General features: G+C 45.0%; 1 long non-coding RNA gene across 1 annotated transcript; it reads right to left on the reverse strand.

The window, feature by feature from the left end:
- Positions 1-1,237: 1,237 nt before the first annotated feature.
- On the reverse strand, positions 1,238-7,657 carry LOC143434241 (uncharacterized). Its single transcript, XR_013103585.1, has 3 exons — positions 7,558-7,657; positions 2,838-2,992; positions 1,238-2,167 (listed from the first exon to the last, which is right to left on the reverse strand). It is a non-coding gene; the product is annotated as an uncharacterized LOC143434241 (long non-coding RNA).
- Between the last annotated feature and the right edge of the window lie 404 nt (positions 7,658-8,061).

Raw genomic sequence — 8,061 nt, forward strand, 5'->3', positions numbered from 1 at the left:
TTTCAGCTCTGTAATTTACCTGTAATTTTCATAGTTTCGCTTTTCCTAAATAGAGTAATATTCCACTGTGCAAGTGTATCACATTTTTCACCGTTATCCATCAGTTGATGAGTGTCTAGGTGATTTCTATATCTTGGTGATTTGAATAAAGCAGAAGCAAACATGGACAAGCATGTATCTCTGTACTAAATATATATATATATATATATATATATATATATATATATATATTTTGCAAATATACTCAAGAGTGGTATAGCTGGATCATGATGGATATTTTTCTTGATTATCATCCAGAGATCAATGGATGTAAGACCCTATTGCTGAAGACCACACATACCTGAGTCATTGGACTTGGAGAAATCAAACTGAATTGTATCCCTTGTGGTAGTTTGAACATGCTTGGCCCAGGGGATGGTACTATTTGGAGGTGTGGCCTTGTTGGAGGTGTGTCACTGTGACCATGGGCTTTAAGACCCTCATCCTAGCTGCCTGGAGCCAGCTTTATCTTTATATCTATATCTTTATCTATATCTTTGGATAAAGATATAGAATTCTCAGTTCCTCCAGCTCTACATCTGCCTGGATGCTGCCATGCTCCTGCCTTGATGATAATGGACTGAATGTCTGAATCTATAAACCAGCCACAATTAAATGTTGTCCTTTATAAGAGTTGCCTTGGTTATGGTGTCTGTTCACAGCAGTAAACCCTTACCAAGACATCCCTATTGGCTACCATTCATAGAAGTTTCTACACATTCTACCAGGGAGTAAAAGTAATCAATAGACTTACCTATCTATCAACCTTGAGAACCATGAACCAGAAGAGAAAGGACTGTCCCTGCACAATAGTGGTAGGGGTATTATGGAACTAACCAACCACTTTCTAATAGAATTTACAAATGGAAGTTATGCCTGGTTAACTAGACCAAAAACCCATGGCTGGCTATATCATATTACTATTCAGCCAAATGTGCATTGTATTAAACCAATTCCTGTAGGCTGCTCGCTACGCACATAGACTAGTGCATGTCTCAACCCTCACTTTTGAAGCCTCTTCTTGCAATAGATGGTGATTTTTAAAGCATGCTGCCTCCAGGATGGCCGGAACCTGACCTGACTGGAGGTGACAAGGAACGAAGAAAAATGAAGATAAAACTGATGCTCTTTGAGGCGGGCTGTGCACACCCTGATGGAGCCACACCAACTGTGAAATGACCCAAAAGTCAGTGAGTTTATTATGTACAACACAGAGGGATGGAGGTAGCTAGTCTTGGCAGGAGATATTTGTAGACGAGCAGTCTCAGGCTGTAAGCATCCTGAGCTGTGGTTGTTTGCATACGCTGTCAACATTCACACTTGGACCAGAGGAAGGTTTTGCCATTCCATGACTGACCTATATGCTGACAGCTTTGCAAGGTCCCGTGGGTCTGAAGCATTAGATCCTTGACATGGTCATGCTCATGTCAACAGAGGTTCAGGGATTGTCCAGGAAGAAGGGACAGAAAGACTTTTAAGAGCCAGAGGTAGTGGTTGACTGCAGAGAAATAGTGTTTTCTTGCAGGGCAGGGCCATTGCATCCTTGAGCTTACAGCAGCTGCATCTGCATGCATGACACCTGTACAAAATCCAAGCCATATAAAATCCCAGCTTAGACAGGGGAGGGCTTTGTGAAGATCCAGCCCACCTGAGGAGCGATTGCCAATTGGTCGCTCGCTGCTGGAGGAGGCAGAGTCAGTTTTCCTCAGTCAAGTGGCTCCTGAGAGTGCGCCCGTGCTCCAGTAGACCGTCCTGCTCTGTCGCTCTCAGCTTGTTCCATTGAGGCAGAGTCACTGAACCTGGAGCTAGGCTGGCAGTTAGCTAGCCCTGACAATCCTTCTCTCTCTGCTCCTGCAGTGCTGATTACAGGCGTGCAGGAGGCTATACTTCACGTCTTATGTAGGTGATGGGAATTCCAACTCCAGTCCTCATACTTGTGCAAAGAGTGCTCTTCCCTACTGAAGTGGCTACACGCACACACCAAATATTTATTTTGATAGCAATCTGATAATAAATATAAAAGATATGGGATTGAAGATGAATATTTTGGGGAAAAAAAAAAACAGGGAAATAAATCGTGATGAACACAGGGTCCAGGTGGTCCAGGTGGCTTCTGAGGTATCTGGTTCTGTAAACATTAGACAAAATTGACAAATCTATTGGTAGCCTGGTAAGAGAATAAAGTTGTGAACCAGACTGTCATCTGTGGTTGTTTGAATAGAAATGGCCCCCCTAGATTCATGTGTTTGAATGCTTGGCCATAGAGTGTGGCACTGTTAGGAGGTGTGGCCTTAATGGTGGAGGTGTGGCCTTGTTGGAGGAGGTGTGGCCTTATGGAGGGGTGTGGCCGTGTTGGAGAAGGTGTGGCCTTGTTGGTGAGCTTTGGGGTCTCCTATGCTCAGGCTCTGCCAGTGAAGAAGATAATTTCCTCCTGGCTGCCTGAGGGTAACAGTCCTATTCTGCTGCCTGTAGAACTCTCCCGATTCCTACAGCACCAAGTCTGCCTGCAAGCTGCCATGCTTTCTACCATAATGATAATGGACTAAACCTCTACAACTGTAAACCATCCTGAAGTGGAAACTTAAGGGTTCTTTGGAGAGTCAGTTGTGTTGGACGGTGTTTTGCTGGAGCAAACCAGTGAAGGAGTGTTTTCCTGAAGCAGACACAGGTGAAAGACTAAGGCTGACTCATGAAGGAACATTTCACTGAAGACACAGGAGAGAGGATATTCTGCTAAAGCAAGTATGTGAAAGGACATGTGATGAGGATTCTTTGCCAAGGACACACATGCGCCTTACATTGTGTAGTTGAGCTCCATTTGTCAGAACTCCATAAAGAGAAATGCACCAAAAGGCTTCTCGTGGTGTGCCGCAATTTCTTTTTGCTTCTGAGAACTCTGGGCTGATTGGCAGAGTGATGTCAGCTGAGACAGGTGCACATGCTGAGGCAAGACCTGTGGAGGACATGTGATGTTTGGAGGGAGTATAAATAGGGCTTGGCACACAATGACGGGAGGAGGGGAGCTGTGCTTGGTTTGTTCATAGAGCTCCCTGTGCAACACTTGTGGGTACTGTGTCTGCTAATCTTCACTTCTCTGGGCATTCCTGCTAGTCCCTCCTACTGACTCATGCCGAGGCTGAGGCTTGGCTGTCTCTGCTAGGTAGTGCCACAGCTGCTGATTCATGGTTGTTATCCGACTCTACTGGACTGGACTGCTGGTGTATCCATGAAGTGTTTATGAGTGGACTGAGCTGCTGCTGCTGACCTGTGAACTGAACTGCTGATTTCCAGACAACACAGACAGGAGTTGCTCCAAAGAACCTTTCTAAACAGGTCCACTTCCCCTGTATCCTTTCTTTCCCACTACCTCTGGTGAGTGGTGGGCTACAAGGGAGATTAAGGCGTTAAAGAACCATCATTAAAAATAAAGTTTGAAAAAATTAAAGTTATACCAGCCCAACTAAAAGAATTTCCCTGGTCATGATGTCTCTTCATAGCAACAAATCCCTAAGAAAGACATCACCCCTCACCAAAATCAGTTAGGTTAAACTTCAAAGTGGAAAAATTAAAGAGATCGACATTGTATAGGCAACCTGAGCCTGGAGGTTTGGTGAGCAGCTAGCATGGCACAGGTATTTGGAAAGAGGATCACCTTCTCCTTCAGGGCTCACTCCAGTCTGTCACAGTGGCTATGATGACACTTGTTAACCTCTGTCCTCACTCAGAAGTCTGCAGCCAACTGCCAGGGTTCAGTTCTCACCCTTGCGTTTCTGATGGGGCAGTCTTTCTTTCTAATGTCTATGACTACACAGTCGCTGCCTTCAGACACACCAGAAGAGGGCATCAGATCCCATTGCAGATGGTTGTGAGCCACCATGTGGTTTCTGGGAATTAGAACTGAGGACCTCTGGAAGAGCAGTCAGCGCTCTCTGAGCCATCTCTCCAGCCTACTGATGGGACGGTCTTAACCTGTGTTGTCCCCTTGCCCTGTTTTCTAATCTGTTAAATGAGGATAAAAGCAGATTCTTCCACAGTGCTATTGAAAAGACTGTCAGCTAATATGTACAAAACGCCCAGTGCGGGGAGTTAAAATATTCAATAAATATTCTCATTCAAGTTTTGAATAGATATCTGAGGAAAATGTGCAGGACCCTGTTCTCTCCTTCCACAGCATGGTGCCCAGGAATTGAACTCAGGTCCCCAGGCTTGGTGCCAAGCCCCTTTTCCGGCTGAGCTATCTTGTTTGCCCTCAGCTGCTATTAATATAAAACATCATAGAGTTGTTTTGTTTCAGATGTTTTCCTAGAAATAGGATTTAGGGAATACAATCTGGGTGGCCTTTCTCAGAGACAGAGTTAAGAAATGTTATATCTTATGCTGTTCTTTTAAAAGAGACAGTTATCTTGGCGCAGTGGTACACACCACCAATTCCACCACTTGGAAGGTAGAGGCAGGAGGATCAGAAATGTAAGGTGATACTTGGCTATTTAGCAAGTTCAATGCCAGCCTAGGCTACAGGAGACCGTCATGTTCCAAAACAAACTGAAAAAGACAAAATTAATTATGAGTTCATCTTAATATTTGAAATTCAAGGTTACAGTGTTTGTGCATAAACCTTTCACTTTCTGTTCTATTCACTCTTTTCCCGTGCCGTGGGTCTCGTTTGCCAACGACTGTGAAAACACTGACACGAGGGTCATTACCATTGTCTCGTAGTTCGGCACTTAGTTCATCTCTCACGACAGAATCACAGCCGGGCCCCCTGCCAGCATCAGGCTCGCTGGAAGAGCTTCAGGGTGACTTTTACTCCTCATCCTCATTTCTGTGAGCTCTTCCCTGCTGGGACGTCCCAGCCAAATGTGCTTGGAGATCGTCCACGGCGCAGTGGCTCCGTGTGGCTCTGCCGCTTTCGTTTATTCCTGCCATTTTTACGTTGTTTTTTTCTTTATAACTAAGTAAGATGTTTGTGTTCTTCCAAATTAAACCTATAAAATAAGGTGCAAGCTGGGTGCGCACCTGCCAGCCTAGTGCTCGGGAGACGGAGGCAGGCAGGATGCCATCTATGGCTGCGTGGGACCCAGGCACCGCCTCCGTTAACAAGGTTTCGGGTGATGGTGAAGGACTGAATGTTTGAGTCTCGCCGGGCTGTGGCTTATTCCACACCTCGCAGGTGAACACCGCGTGGGTTCAGCCCTTTTCTACCTCAAACAGCGGCATCACGGATCTTTTGTGTGTGGTTTCCTGGTTTTTCCAGCGTTTGAAATCTCAGGGTTCCTCTCTGGTGTCACGGAGTAGAGGGAAAAGTTCATCTATAATTTTGCTAAGATCCACCGTTTCTTCCCATTTCCTTTGCCAGATGTTTGCACGGTTTGTCTTTCTAAGGGTGGGATGTGTACTGCGATGACGTTTTAATTTGCAATCTCTTACTGATTGTGCCCATTTTTTTTCCAGGTAGCTAACAAGACCTTTACTTCCTGTGGTTAGAAACTCTTATGAATCGAATCTCTTTATGCATCAGCTCCTTCATTGTGACAAATGATGCAAATATTTTTCTCATGACTTATTTTATTTTCACTTTGCTTACTATGTTTCTTCCCACGCAAAACATTTTTATTACAGTTATTAACTGGGGGGGTGGGTCGGGCATGTGTGTATCACAGTATCACTGTGGAGGTCAGAGGACAACCTGTGAGCATTTGATGCTCTCCTTCCACTTTGTAGGTCTTGGGGATTGAACTCGGGTCCTGGGACTTAGCCTCAAGCACCTTTACCTGCTGAGCCATCTTGCTGGCCCACAGATTATTCTTTTTGTTCCTACCTAAGCATTTTTTTCCTCTTTATATCCCCTAATTTATTGAACCTAGTTCCTTTCAAATTTTGGGACACTCCGAATGTCTTTATGAGTCCTGTGGGGGAAGGTCTGCTTTTTCTTGGCTAACTGGTGGAGAATGTGCAGCCACGGGGGGCTAAGCATAAAGTAAATCACAGCCGCCAGGCCTGGGACGCAGTGCAATGTATTCTAGCGCCTCTAAGTTCTTTACGATCACTAACAGGTGTTCAGTGGTGTTGGCTAGAGAAAGTTCAAGCTGGGCCCACCGCACACTTTCTGGGCTGAATCTTCCTCTTCTTGGCTTCCAAATACATTGTTGCATTGGTGCAGGTTTACAAAGCACTGAGGCTTCACACTGTGGTCGCCAGTGAAGCCACTCATGTAATAAAAAACCATTGACTTCTGACATGTTGGGAGGCTCTGGAGAGACCAGATTCCATTTGCTTCCCTGGAGTGAGTTACTTAAGAGAACTCAATGAAAGTTCTGTTACCAGTGCTCTTCTGCCTTACAGGTCCATGCAGTGTTCAGACTGCTTTTTTGATGCAAATTTTCAACCCAACTTCAGTGAAGAGGTTTATGACCTAGGCATGGCAATCTCCTGTTCTGGAGATTATGTGCACGACTTCATCTCGGACCACTCCATCTAATTTCCTACATTTCTGCCTGTTTCTGAAATATGAGCTCTTAGCTGAAATGTTAATATCATGTCACATATACATATATATATATATAATATATATCATTTTCATATACATTATTTTCTTTAGCTTCACAGTAACAATGAAGCAGATGAAGACTTGCTTCCTTGTTTCATGAATAACTCAAGATTTTAAAACCATTTATGCATGATGCCAGTTAAGCAGAGCTGCTACAAGGCTGTCACCTAGAGTCTCCCAGCAGCTGGTAAGAGGTTCTCTGCAACTGGCCAGAATCCAGCACACCAGCTTACTTTTTTGAATTTGATGAATTCAGGTCCTGTGTTAGGGAAAATGTAGGCAGGCAGATTATATTGGTAGGAAAAGCTACTAGAGATATCAGGAGAGAGCAGATTCTAATAGAGAACAAATGTAACTAGTCAGTACTAGAGAGCCACGCTGTGACTAGTCAGTGCTACAGAACCACGCTGTGACTAGTCACTGCTACAGAACCATACTGTGACTAGTCAGTGTTAGAGGACCACTCTGTGACTAGTCAGTGCTACAGAACCACACTGTGACTAGTCACTGCTACAGAACCATACTGTGACTAGTCAGTGTTAGAGGACCACGCTGTGACTAGTCACTGCTACAGAACCACTCTGTGACTAGTCAGTGCTACAGAACCATGCTGTGACTAGTCACTGCTACAGAACCACACTGTGACTAGTCACTGCTACAGAATCACGCTGTGACTAGTAACTGCTAGAGGACCACTCTGTGACTAGTCAGTGCTACAGAACCACGCTGTGACTAGTCACTGCTACAGAACCACTCTGTGACTAGTTAGTACTAAAGAACCACGCTGTGACTAGTCACTGCTACAGAACCTTGCTCTGAGTGGTGAAATCCTTTGGCTTAGGTACTCCTAGCTGCTCTGAGGTCTGAATCTCGAGGACCACTGGAGTCCAACAATTTGAGGTTAGCCTGAGTAACATAGAACTCATCTCAGAGACAAAGTGGTTTTTAGTGTGCATTTATGGGGCACTTACTGTATGCCGTAGGGGTCAGTCTTCCTGGGGTCCACAGAAATGACAACAGGCCAGAGCATGGAGACTTGCATCTGAATATCCCTCGGGCAGTAGGTTAAAGGTCAGGGTAATAAATTGACAGAGGTATGACATCAGAGTGTACACACAGCACAGTCCTGTGGACTTGGCTATTGAGGCAGGGAAGACTTCAGTTGGGTCATCTTGGAAATTCCGTGGTCATCACAGAGACCTTGAATCCTGAGTAACTAATAGGCAACAAGGGAGACTTCCGTAGACCGGAAATGTGAACATGGCAGTCCAAGTTCCAGCTGCCCTTGCTGTCTCCTCCCTCTCATGGCACCTCTGCCTATCCTGGACACTCTGCGACACAGAGCTAGGGAACGCTTGGGTTTGACTGGTCCCTCTTTTTTGTCATCTTTTAAAAGGTGCTTAAGTTCAGAATCTTCAGCGTTTTGGAGAGAAAACACCACATTCATATCCAGAAAATAACTGAAATTTTCCGTT

Source organism: Arvicanthis niloticus, chromosome 13 (assembly GCF_011762505.2).
Source record: "Arvicanthis niloticus isolate mArvNil1 chromosome 13, mArvNil1.pat.X, whole genome shotgun sequence".
NCBI classification, from domain to species: domain Eukaryota; kingdom Metazoa; phylum Chordata; class Mammalia; order Rodentia; family Muridae; genus Arvicanthis; species Arvicanthis niloticus.